This window comes from Pogoniulus pusillus, chromosome 24 (assembly GCF_015220805.1).
Source record: "Pogoniulus pusillus isolate bPogPus1 chromosome 24, bPogPus1.pri, whole genome shotgun sequence".
Classification (NCBI taxonomy): Eukaryota; Metazoa; Chordata; class Aves; order Piciformes; family Lybiidae; genus Pogoniulus; species Pogoniulus pusillus.
Genome location: NC_087287.1, coordinates 1,330,708 through 1,344,079, shown reverse-complemented (window position 1 = coordinate 1,344,079; position 13,372 = coordinate 1,330,708). Strand labels below are relative to the sequence as shown.

At 44.1% G+C, this 13,372-nt stretch overlaps 1 protein-coding gene across 1 annotated transcript in view; it reads left to right on the top strand.

The window, feature by feature from the left end:
• Nucleotides 1-13,372, top strand: part of LOC135185876 (uncharacterized) — a 223,689-nt gene that overhangs the window by 10,724 nt on the left and 199,593 nt on the right. Inside the window, exon 2 of the mRNA XM_064163035.1 lies at nucleotides 7,741-7,827. The gene's annotated coding sequence lies outside the window, so the exon portion shown is untranslated. The remainder of the gene's footprint in view (nucleotides 1-7,740; nucleotides 7,828-13,372) is intronic.

Sequence of the window (13,372 nt, the reverse complement as noted above, 5' to 3'; positions counted from 1 at the left end):
TCTGAGTAGTTAAGAGAAGTAGAAACAGAAGAGCAAATGCATAGCCATAGTCATTTGTGTGCCTGATCACAGGATGATAGGGCTTGCAAGGCACCTCTGGATGTCATCCAGTCCAACCCTCTGCCAGAGCAGGTTCACTTAGAGCAGGTTGCAAGGACTTGGCTGCTGTGCTGCTGGGATGGGGCAGATCTTCCTCTCCAGCAGGGCCCCTGCATTTCTGCTGCCCTACCTGACTGACTTCTCTCCCCTCTGAATGCATCCAAACCTGCACAGCCAAACGTGAGCTCAGTGGACTTGGAGAGAGCTTTTGCCTTCAGGGATTAACTGGAGGAGCTTTAATCAAAATCTCTTCAGCTGCTTGCTAGTTTATAAGAAATAGTTAAATAGTATGAGAAGTCTTCTCTTGGTTCAGTGTGTCAGCTGTGTTACTGATGCAATACCCGGGGGAACCCTTAGTTTAAAATACCCTATTGCTGTCATTATACCTTTATGTTTAATGAATTTTCACACTGTTCCCAATCCAGGACTTTCCAGCCATTAATGTCACACAAAGCTTTCCCTTGGGAAAGTGACCAGAAGCAGCCCGTAGTTGACATTGGGGACCTCTGGGGAGAAAAACAGAGAAATGGAAACTGACAGTAGCATGAACAATTTCTGGATGAAACTGGTATCTCATGGAAAGTGGATTGCTTTTCCCAGGCAGACCTCCCCCTCTATTGGTGCTGCTGTAGCAAATACACTTGTTAGTGGGAGAAAGAAGGAAAAAAGAAATTCACAGAGACCTGGCAGTCAAACCTTCACAGGCCCTACTGTGGCTTTTGCCAAGCAAAGACACAAACATCTAAAGATCTGACTTGGAAAATATGTGATGGGAATAAGCCAATCAACTCAATTATTGTGCCAGCACTTGATTCCACCTGCATCGCCTTTACTTCTCTGCAGCACAGCATCTTTGCCTTTCCCCATGTGCATGCTGGTCACTTCACTTGGTGGCAGTCACAGATAGATCCAGGGGAGGAATGTTTCCCTTGCAGTTTGTTTCAATAAACTATTGTGCAGCAGAATAGATGCCTGCATTCCAGTGCAATTTAGTTTTCAGCAGTTTGTCCTAAGAAAAATAGAGGGTGAAATAATGGAAATATCTAACTTCCCTGTATCAGGAAGTCATATGTAAAAGGGTTGTTATTGCTGGCTCAGCCCAATCTGCTGCTAGCCCTGTATCCCTGTCGGTGACCTGATGAGGCTGAATTTCATCCTGCCTACCTGCTGGGTGGAAATGCATGGCACAGCAGCACAAGCATCTGCTTCCTCTAGTTCAAAGCTCTGGCAGGGCTGTGTGTGATTCTTAAACTGGTCTTAGAAGTTGTTTGGCAAGCATGTGCTTTGTCATCTGTATTTTTAGTTTTGGTTTGTGTCACTCAGCAGCAGCTCTTGGTTATGTTCCTCCATTACAAATGCATGGGTTTGCGTTCTTTTACAGCTTGGAGTGTCTCTGGGTTTGAATGGTTAATGGCCTGAACATCTGGGTAGCAATAAAATGGAAGAGGCCTAATTCATAGAGCTGGAATGATTGATACAAGCACTAATAACTCCCCTGCCTTCTCCAAGACAAGAAACTTTATGAATGGGTGGGTCATCCTGCTGCAGATGGTGATAGCAAAAATAATACCTACCTGAGAACAAATATTGACTGTGAGTTTCACCTGTGTGCAGCTCTCCAGCTGCCTTTCAGCTCAGCCGGCACTGCAGCTGACAGAAAGGTGTGCAACTTGCAGGTTGGTTGAGTGATACCTGGTGCATAAAGCACTTCCTCAGTGTCTCCAACTTTCAGAGCTGTGTGCAAGCACAATTTTCTCATCTTCTGCTGATGTTATAGTCTCTTTCATACTTGGGCTAAGAGGTCAGCCTCTGGTAGAGTGCTTGACTCCAGAAGCAGTTCCTTCTGTTATGTCTTATTAAATTAGACTCTGGTATACAGGCTTTACAAGAATGTTATTGGTAGAAGGCAAAACTTCTGTCCGTTGCAAGGCAATGTGATAAGGTTCTGAACAGGCACAGATCTTCCTGCTGGAAGAGAAATGCCATGGAATTTATACCTGAACTTCAAAAATTTTACTTGAACTTGAGCTGAACCAAAATTTACTAGGGACAGAAAGATGCTATTTGCTTTTCCCAGCCCGAATGTACCAGTCTGTTTAGAGAGTGTGTAAGAGTGAGGCTCAGTCCTAATGCCTAATCTGTTCTAGACTTCTGCAGTACTGACTGGCAAGTGTAATGTTCTTTAGTATCTGGTGCTATTAATAAGTCTGAAGGATGGGATGCCATCTGGAGGGACTGGGGCAGGCTGGTAAACACACCTGTAAACTCCTTCCTTTGCTCCTTGTATATCTTTGTAATAAACATTCTGAGCTTCAGACCTGAACACAAATTCATGCTGTCAGATAGGAACTACAATAATTCAAAGGACCCTGCAAAAGTAATTCATGTTGCACATCATGTAACAAGGGAAATGAAGACAGAAAGACTGAGGTAACACCTGTGCTGTAGCAGAAAAACAATGTCCAGAGTGAGTCTTTTCTTGTTTTCTAGACTCAAGGCAGTTCTTTTGCCCTCCAGGACTCTAATGTTTATAGGTAGACATTTCCTAAAATCATATGTCATCATTTTGAAAACAGACATGAGAAATCACTACTTCAGTAATGGGAAAGACCTGACTGGTTACCTAGCCTGAACCTAGCACGTGTAGCCTTCTCTGTTCTGGGTGTAGCCAAAATGAAGAATTCAGTGGAAGAGCTGCTTCTGAAATCCGTTTGGTTTTGTGCCTGGTAAGCACGGAACACTGATGTGCCTAGGTTGACATGTGCATTGCAAAAACTATTTGCAATAGTTTAGAAGGTCTAATACCTTTTGCGGCCAGATTATTTGCCTCTTATTACCACCCTATTCCCTCACCCACCCTCATCTAAATAAACAGTAATTACAGTGGTGGGATTGAAGCTACTGGATGTAGATAACTGACTGCTTTTGATTCTGCTGTCATATCATGCACATGGTTAAACATGAGAAGCTGTATTCTTGCTTTGAGCTACAATAAGGGCCATTGAACTCTGAAACTGCAATGTCACAAAGAAGGAATGTGTTTGCGCTGCTTGCTGTTAGCTGTGATGCCGGTGCTAGACAAGCTTTGGTACGTGTTGCGCCGGTTTGTGTTTCAGTTATGAACGCGAGGGAAATGGGAATACCAAACCAGCGTTTTGGAATCCCTTTGGTGAAAACATTCCCGGAATGTATTATCCATACATAAATAACACTACTGCCATTATTCGTTCTGACCTTGTGGCTGAGCAAGAAGCTGTCTCTTGAACTCTCTAGGCAGCACCAAAAGGCAAAAGGGTAGGACTGGCTGAACTGCAAAGGAAAAGCAAATTCTTGTGAAAATGAATTTGCAGCAGAAGCACTGTGAGACAGGTAACCCTGAGAGAGACACTTAGGGACCAATAACTTGCACAGAGATCTGACATCTTTTATAATGGTAGCTACAGCTGCTTGTGCTTTGGGTCCTCTTAGTTCTTGTACCAACCTTGCTCCCTTCTAAGAAAAGAGACTAACGAGGAAGCCCCACTGCCGTGAACAGCCACACCAGTTCTTCAGGAAAGTGCTACTGTGATTTCCTGACATTTGGCTGTTGTGCTATTGGGTCCCTGGTTCTGAATAGGATACAAAACACAGATCCTGAGCAATTGGTAATCACACTGCAAGCCTGGGGAAGAGATCCTGCTGCCCTCTGGAACATCAAGTAAATTACTCTCTGGTTTTGAACGTTTGGAGTTGTGCAGCAAAGCCAGGCCTTTGGGCTGCACCTCATAGAAGTAGGAACCTGGTACCTGGACTTAGTCATTGGGTCAATTTTCTAGCAGCTCTTCAATATGTAGAAGAAAAAACCCCATAAACAACCCAGCCGCCCCCCCCAAAAAAAACCCCAACAACCAACAAAACCCAAAAAACAAACCCCAAACAAACCAAAACCCACACAAATAAACTAAACCAAATCTCCCTGAGTTACCTGGAGTGGGGAGGATGAGGAATGTGTAATGTGGCTTCATATTAGTGGAATGAACTCTGACTGCCCAGCTGTAGGTGCTGCTTATGTGTAAGGATGTGGTGTTCTGCCTTTCTTTTTTTTTTTTTTTTGGTACAGTTAAGTCCATATAAGATAAAGTCAATAGATGAACTTTGTTCTGTTATCCACACAAGGCTTTGCTGTTTGTGCATTAGGGCTGTGATTTTTTTTAATGCTCTTTTCTGTTACTGAGTACCTTCCTCTGGTGAACCTTGGGGCTTCCATTACAGTTCTGCCCGTGGTAACTCCAGAGACCTGCTTGCTTTCTGATGTGGGGTTAGCCCTGCTTCACTCTGCTGCTTTTGATCTGACTGGCAGCCAATGGCAATTGTCCAGGGAGAGCTAACAGCTCCCTAGGCTGGAAGAAATCAATCACCTTTTTCTTATATGCAAGTAAGATGCACTATTTCTGTGATATGAAAAAGGGAAGGAAGCCAAATGATAGCTCTTCTAATTCTCCCAACTTCAGCTGAGCTCATTTTTAAAGGAGTTACAGGTGCTGAAAGAGTCTGTCAGCAGGAAACGAAGTACCAAAAAGGGTGTCATTTAAGTTGTCCCACTGCTACATAACTTCCAAGTTAATGAATGTTTCCAAGTTCAAAAGAGAGGAAGGTCAACATGGATTCTGATAAAGTTTATCTCACTTCAGTGAGTTCAGAGGCTGGAGAGGAGAGATGAATTGGACACTTTTAATCATATAGTAATTTCCCCAAAAAATCAGTTGAGGAGATGCAGATAATAAGGACCCGTGGCTAAGAACATGCAGGGGTTGGTGTGAGGCAGGGCTGTAGCACAGACAGTGTAGTTTTGCAGTCACAGGATGCATCAGGGGCTGGAGGGGACCCTTGTTTTCATTTCCAGTGCATCTACCTTCTTCATTCCTGTGGAGAGGCTCCAAAAGGTAAACCATGCCTGACTGCACACAAAACTCTTGATTACTTCCGAAGTGCCTTGGTTAATGCAGATGAACTAAGCACCATGCTAGAAACAAAAGCTGGTGAAATTCAAGGCCCATTAAAGCCAGAGGAATTTTCCCAGGCTTTAGCAGAAGCCTTTTTCCACTTGCCAGTAGTCCACCTTGCTTGATTTATAAGTGCTGAGATTCTGTTGCTGATTCAGTGTGGTACTCAGCAGGGCAAACAGGTTATATCTTAGCAAAGAAGCAAAGGTTGTTCCAGCATCAGGAGAGAACGTGACTGAGAGCAGCTTTCTAGGTGCAGTAGGAAATGGATAACTACACACACTGCAGCGTTTTGCAGAGGTGCATCTGCAGATGTGGCAAGAAACCCCTCCTAGGGCTGGGGGAAGAGAACTTCAGAAACATCTGACCTTTGCAGTGGGGGCATTCAGCACTGCAAGCTGTCCTGATGACAAATGCATTTCCTCAATGATTTTATTACCTTTTTTGTTTAATTCTAGCAGGACATTCAGATGTCAGAAAATGTCAAATGTCTGCTAGTTAACCCTGCTTGGACTAGAGTGGGTGGGTCTAGGAGGCTGATTTTTGGGACATAAACTGGTTCTAATGCATTTTTCTGGCCACGTGTAGAAGCATGTGGGGAAAAAATGCAGTTCATTAAGAGTATTGATACTGGCACATGATGTAGGAGGCACTGGCAAGCCTCTCTTCATAATTATGCTGTACATCTCCAGGGTTCTCCTTGCATTTTTTCAGAGCTGCATTTTTTCCAGCAAAGTATGACATGATCAGCTGGTTGCTGAAATAAAATGAAGCAGATTTGGTGGGGCAATTAAAGTAGCTAGTATTTTACATGTACTTGCTCATTAGTAAATAAATGTCCCATTTGGAAACATTTTAGTCTGTTCTGGAGATGTAGTGATCAAAATGAGCATATTTTGTGCTTGGTAGAAAATGTGCTGACTTTTTACTCTAATGCAAAGAATTGTCCAAGTCTGGTAGAGCTCATGCTCTGTAGTTCCTTGGAAATAGTTGTAACTATGACCCCCACATTTCTCAGTTATTAATTTCAGCTTGCTGTCAGCATTACAGAGAACTTTTGCTTTGAGGCTTGTGTTAGCTGTTACAGTGTCTAGTTACTGGGCTGCTTCTCTGCAACTACCTTCAGGAGGTGTTTTATCCAAAGCTGCATGTCTTGTCCAGTTGGGAAGTTGATGTGTTCAGAATTGGATTTAGTTTAAATAACTATATTCCCTGACCAGAAGTAATCATTGCTTTTCCGGCCAGGAGGAGTCATTAAGATCCTCCAGGTTTCTTACTGGCTATCCTCATGTAGAGTATCACCACTTCAGCCTGGGATTGGGTGATGAAGCAGAGTGGGGAAAATGCCAGAGCCTCACTGCCTGTTTGCCCCAAGCAGCTGCTCGACTGGGTTGAGCCAGGGGCTGTGCTGCTCCTTCTGTGGTCTCTTGCTCTCAGAGATGATCAAGCAGTGGCCATGCTCCAGCACTGCATGTGCCAGCACCTCTTCTGCAGCAGGGTGATGTTCCTTCACCTGTGTCTCAGCTCAGTTTGTCTGTCTTGGCAGTGAGTAGTGGGTTAGTGAGATCCTCAGGTGGATCTCTCTAATCAGAAGGGTCTAGGAGGGTTGAAAAGAAGATCTTGATTCCAAAGTAGTTTACTGGCTTCTCTGCTATGCAGCTTCAGTCTGCCATTGTCTCCAGAGAAGACTGGGTTTCAAACTCCTTATACTTTCCTCTTGGCCTTCCTAAAGCCATTATTTTTCCTCTGGATTTCCTTCTGCAGACAGCACTCACGGGGCCAGGCACACCATCAGGGGACAGGGAGCCCCTGAGCTAAGCCTGCCGGCAGCACAGCAAGGAAGGGTGCTGGAACCAGCTTCAGACACAGAAGCCTGCAACTGTTTTTGCTCAGAAATGGACAGTCATAGAAACTGTTGTAGAACTGGACACTTACACAGACTAAGTGTGAAATACTTAAATCCCTTTCTGCCCGAAACATAGGTACCTAAAAAAAGACAGCTGCAGAGTTAACATTCTCTCAGTGTGCTTTAAGAGCCAGTAAGCTCCATGCATTGCATGGCTGTGGCTGACACCTATGAGATGTGTCTGTCTGTCACATCTCTGGCTTGCAAGGCCCTTCTCTCAAGGTCATTTTTCCATGTAAAGAAATAGATTTTCCTCCACTCCTCTAATTTTTCAGAGGAAACTTAAATTCTGCAAACACACCCACCTCTCAAAGTCAGTCTCAAAACGCCATCTATTTCACTCTTTGATGTGGAGAAGTATGCCCAGGACATGCAGCAAGCACATTCCACGGCTGCCACGTCATCAGCTCGTGTTCCCTGTTGGAACCTGAGCTGGGGCTTACAGGTCCAACTCTTTAACCTGCACTGGACTTTCAGGTAGAATACGGATTTCCTGGGGGTTACATAGTGCTGTGCAGAAGAACAATGAATCTGTAAACATCATTAAACTTCAACATGTGCACACACATACAATCTTATGCAGTCTAACTGTTTAGAGTCACCACTTCTCTTTCTGACCTCTCTTTTATTTTCCTTTCCTTTTTTTTTTATCCCCAGTCTTGCAGGTATTTTGATTAGTTATGTAATTAGCCACTTGTACAGTTAAAAGCAAACTTTCAGGTCACATACTGTATGTTTACTCTTTGGCTTTAGGAGAGCTTCATTCAGAAGAAATTGCTATTGTTTCTTTGCCTTCCCATGGGAAAGCCTGAGTTTTGGAAACCATTCAACAAATGTAAGGTATGCAAAGAATACTGTAAAGACAGTTGCTCAGGCTGCCAAACTTTTTTTTTTTAATAGTCAGTAGTTACCAGTTACTTTCTTTTGTGTAAGCACAGGGAGTTTTCTTGCCCATGCTGCAGTGGTCTGAGCTTTGATTTCTGGATGAGCTGTGGATCTGACATGGTGACAGTGTTCTCTCCTTCCTACCTGCCTTGCTCCAGGCTGCAGCAGCTTTTAGAAAGGACAAAATGGTTTAGCAGATATTATTCCTCAGGGAAAGCTTGCACCCAGACATGCAGTGACAGAACTGTCTGAGTGGCTACGCTGCCACACTCAAGACTGTTGTACCTTTATGATCCCATGGAGAGAGATGCATGCTTCAACCACTGAGACCATTTTAAGCTTGAGAGTTCACTGGAAAGCTGATGATGCTCATGAGGAGCTTAAGACTGTTTTTCGATGAGACAGGACTATTGAGGTGTCTTGCCCACAATGATTGCTACATTTGGTGATTCAGTATTTGTTTTCCTGAATTTGCCATATCATAAGGACTTAGCACACAGCTGCTCTGTGTCCAAAACACACTCAACATATTCTCATCATCAAATGGACTCCAGGTCTGGTGCTGCACTCTGTCTTCTGAAAGAGTATTTGGAAGAGCTGAAGGTCTGGTGGTAGATCGTTTTCACAGGTCCAGATCTTACAGACCTCTGTCCTCACAGGATGAGCAAGGCAATGTGTGACTCAAAGCCAGCAATGATAATCCTAGCAATCTGAGGAGGTCAGCAGTCCCTGACCAGCTTCTTAGAGCAGCTCTCCTGTAATTTCTGGTGCATTTGAAACAGGGACATCAGTTTGGCAAACAGTTACATGTGTTCTGACTTCCTCAAAGGATGTCATCAATGGTACGGGTGGAATATTGTCTACAATGACTGGAGAGCAAATAGTATAGCTTGCAGCTAGGAAGCATGAGGAGAGGCTGAGGGAGCTGGGGGTGTGTAGCCTGGAAAAGAGGAGGTTCAGGGCAGACCTTGTTGCTGTCTACAGCTACCTGAAGGGAGGATGTAGCCAGGTGGGGCTGGTCTCTTCTCTCAGGCAACCAGCAACAGAACAAGGGGACACAGTCTCAAGTTGTGCCTAGGCTGGATGTTAGGAGGAAATTCTGCATGGAGAGAGTGATTGGCATTGGAATGGGCTGCCCAGGGAGGTGGTGGAGTCGCCCTCCCTGGAGGTGTTCAAGACAAGACTGGATGAGGCACTTAGTGCCATGGTCTAGTTGACTGGATAGGGCTGGGTGCTAGGTTGGCCTGGCTGAGCTTGGAGGTCTCTTCCAACCTGGCTGATTCTATGACTGAAAGCCAACATACTCTGCTGTGGAGCAGAAATCGAGTGTGCAGCAGTAGATTCATGAGAGCGGTGGGAATGTGAATAGCTTAGAAAAGAGCTGTGGCACTGACCCCTCTGGTCAGCGTGAGGCTTGTCAGGCTCTTCGTTTCGTAGTGACAAAGTCTTTAACAGTGACTGAAGAAGTAATCCAACTTGTGCTGAATTGTTTCAGCTGAAGTGCATGTGTCAACTCTCTGGCTTGCTTTGGTTCCAGGGTGAATTTCTCAATCACTTAATCTCTTGTTATTACAGCGATAAGGTACTTCCTAAAGAAAAATCTCAACGTTCCTCCTGAAGATAGGTTTTGACCACTCAAACCGTCTAAGCAGGGTGGCTATATTTTTTTAGGCTTCTAGGCTTGGTTTGCAAGGAGAAGAACTTGACCTGTAACTGGCAAAAAGCAGAATCCCCTGTAAAATACAGTGAGGTGTCACACAGTTGTGTGAAAAGAATGAGTGAGTACTGTCACTTCAGTTTTGGATTTCAGTTGCATTCCAGTCTTGTAACATCCAGGCTCAGTGCCTTCTACGCAGCACAGTGGGCACTCCGATCGCTGTGTTGCTTGCTACAGTGACAAATTCTCACAATTGTTCTATTGCTAAGGTATAAACCACAGCATGAAACGCTGGTGATTGCACCTCCTGTGATAAAACACCATGCTTCTGTGGAAGGCTGCTACTACACCTCCTGCTTTGCCTGTTGATGTCAGTGCAACACAAATAAAAGAGCCCCTTTAACGCACAGGTAGTATTTCCTAACTGCACCATGTTGCTTTGGCTGGCAGAGGCTGTCATGAGGAAGCACTTGGGTGCAGGGTTACATAAACTCTTTTCTATTTAAAGTCTTGAAGCTCTGCATAACTGTCATACATGTGATGACCTTTCCTTCTATTGCTGTTTTCCAGTAACTCCACTTTGACAGACTTCATGGGACACCTTTCCTTGCTTGTTAATTCACCTTTGTTTTATGCACTAAAAAAACCAACCAATCAAACAAGAAAAGCCTAAGTAGATCTGCGCAAATTCTCAAGATGGAAATATGCCCTGGATGACCACAATTCTCATCTTTTGGATTTGAGTTGTTGGAGGTGACTGAAATAGAACTTCTTGCTTGTGCTGCAGTTCCTGTTCTCTTTACCTGACATGAAAGCAGTCGTTTGCCTGTCACTGGACACACGCTTTTCATGGACCATCTTGCTAGAGATCATTTTATTCTGTGTTTAATAGCACTTTGAAGTCTGCAGGGAAAAAATTCAGCACTGTTGAACGCAGTGTTCTTGACCTTGGCTCCATGGGAGACAGGCATTGGAATGGGCTGCCCAGGGAGGTGGTTGAGCCACCAACCCTGGATGTGTTTAAAAGTCATTTGGATGTGGTGCTTGAGGATATGGTTTAAGGGTGAACTTTGCAGAGTAGGGATAACAGTTGGACTTGATGATCCTGGAGGATCTGTGATTCTGTGAAATCTAATGGCTATTGATCTTCCTCTGGGAATGCACAACTATTGTACCTGTCATTGTCTTGAAAGCTTTTGACCATGTTGAGTAAAGATGTAATAGCACTATGGCCAAGAGGCTTGGAAAGAGCAGGGCAGGGTTAGTTGGGGAAAGCTAATGACCTGAGCTGGGTAAGGACTTCCCCAGCTGGTCTATGATGTCTCTGTTTAACAGCATGCATATGGCCCAAGAGAAGGCTCACGGGGAGGCACGAGTTACAGTGCTGCCAGGGGGCTGGGTGACTTCTTTGCTCATGACTGGAGTTTGCATTGCTCTGGAGTCATACAGTCATGCTGAAGCACCTTCTGCCTTGTCCTTACAGCTAAGGCAGAATGAAGTGCAAGCCTAGGAGGAAAATAAAGCAGAAGTATAATGAAGGCGTGGGTGTTTGTATATATAAAGCAGGGACTCCATATCAAGTGACCCTGAGGGAAAGCTAACCATTCCCAGGCAGAGGTGTGGTGGGAACTCAGATAAAGCTTTGTACATAGCCTGCAGGAAGAAAAGCTGAGAGTAAAATCTCATCTATTTAAATTCATTGCAGTCTTGCAGCCTGTAGCACTGTGGCAGACTTCTGGCCTAGTAAGGCAAGACTGAGACCTGCTTCCAGGCAGACCCCAGTGGAACTAGCAGGAAAGAGATTCTTGGTGCAACAGGGACTGGAGCATTGTGTGAGCATGTATGTGTTACCTCCTCCAAAGCACACTACTTATGCTCATTTCCTTAACTATTTGGTCTTTCCCCAGCTTGTGTCCATGCTTCAAGATCAAAGGGATTGCATCTCCTCGTCTTTAAAGCTCATGCTTCAGGGTTTGCTTGCAATATATTGGACTTCTTTATTAGAGTGTGTATCCAAATAGTGAGGACCAGAAAGTGGAGCCTTGGAATGAATTTCTGTGGATGTCCTTTGTACACATTGGCTAAGGGCACTGAGCTGTTCTGAGGATATCTTCACTCTGAAGAAAAGAGGCCAGGCTGCTTCCTCTCACCTGCTGTCATAGCTTTGTAGAACAGTTGCTTTATTCGTGACTTAAACTTACCTGTGAAACACTCCAGGTGCTGAGAACCTCATTGTAAGGCAGTAGTTTAGGAGGTGGAGCAATAGCAATTGTTTCTCCTGCTTCCTATTAAACTAATTGGTACTAGTCCTCACAGGATCTCACTATCCAGAGGTGGGGCAGGGACTGAAAGGACTTCTTTGGGTATTGCACTTCCTCTTTGTCAAGTAGAGAAACTGGTCATGCAGAGCTGAGCAAAGTTCTTTCAGCTGCTATCTTATCAGTCCCCAAGTAATGACCAGTACAGCAGGGCTTTATGAATAGAGCCACATAATGAATTTGGTTGTCTGAGTGAGAAATCCTGTGAAGCTGCTGAACTGGAATTGCAATAATCCAGAACATGTATAGAGTTTCTTGGTCTCATTAACACTAGGGCTCATTGTATTAGGATGCACAAAGCTTAGGTCAACAATTTTTATCTTCACTGTAATAGAAGAGATTCACAGATCCATTTTCCTAACAAGAACAAAAAATCATTTATAAATTAAATCAAACACCAATAGTTAGTGTTTAGAAAATGATTTTGGCAAATGGGAGGTCATGGTTCAATTCATGAGAATCAGGAAGGGGGAGAAAATTAGTTTGATCTTAAGCAGCACAGGCAACTACCAAATAGAGGCTACCTGGGGCTGAGGCACACTGGATTCTTCCTTGTATGTCTGTTTCATGGTAAAGAGAGAGGAAAGTGAGGATTTTTTAGAAGGAACAAGTGTCCTTTTACAGCCATGCTTTTAAAGGAGTTGAAAATTACTTTGTGACATAACCTACGTGTTTCAAGCAAATCAGTACCAATGTGAAAAAGTGGAATTGCTTCCTTCTCACTTTCTGCTGTCCTCACTTCCAGAGTGCAAGGGAGCAGCAGTTCCTAAACTGCCGTTGCCAGCGTAGTCATTGCTGTTCTGAAGTTTGTTTGGGATTTGCTGCAGGACAGATGCAGAACACCTACTGCAGTTGCTGCTAGTGCAGTTGTAATGGGAACACAGCAGAAGTAAAGGCATTTGGCAGGGACATGGGTCCCCTGAGTTCAGGAATCTGGTGGGTTATGAGAGAGACTCAAAGGTTATCGTTGTCAGACCCAAGTGAGCATTTTCCTCAGGGAACTGCTGGGTGCACAGAGCACCTCTGTTGTTGAGTAGCTTTGCCAATCAGACTCTTCATTTTCTTTGCTTTATTTTTAGAGTGCACTGAAAATATTATCTGGTGTGGAACGTGGCACTTGAAACACAAACCTTCTGGTTCTACCAGAAGAAAATAACAAATGAAACATTTTCTTTGAATGGAGTTGATTTTGTTTTTTGGGTCATCAGACATGCCAAAGTACTGACATTACATGAAGGCCCATTCATTAAATCAGTGTGCTCTAAGAACTTTTTATTAAAGACATGTTCCCATCATACCTCCCAGAAAGGCTTTGGTACGTTAGCTGCAACTTAAAGGAATTAATGAAGCTCCAGGCTTTGGTTTTAATCTCTTCAAATGGTCCAGCATGTATTGAAAGTCTTGAAATTCCAATGTCTAGTTTCCAGAGTTCTGCAGTGTGCAGAGTTGGAGCAGGGGAGCACCCAGCAAAGTACACTGCATCTGCCAGCAGATTCCTAGGGAAGAGTAGTGTGGTAGGTGTAAC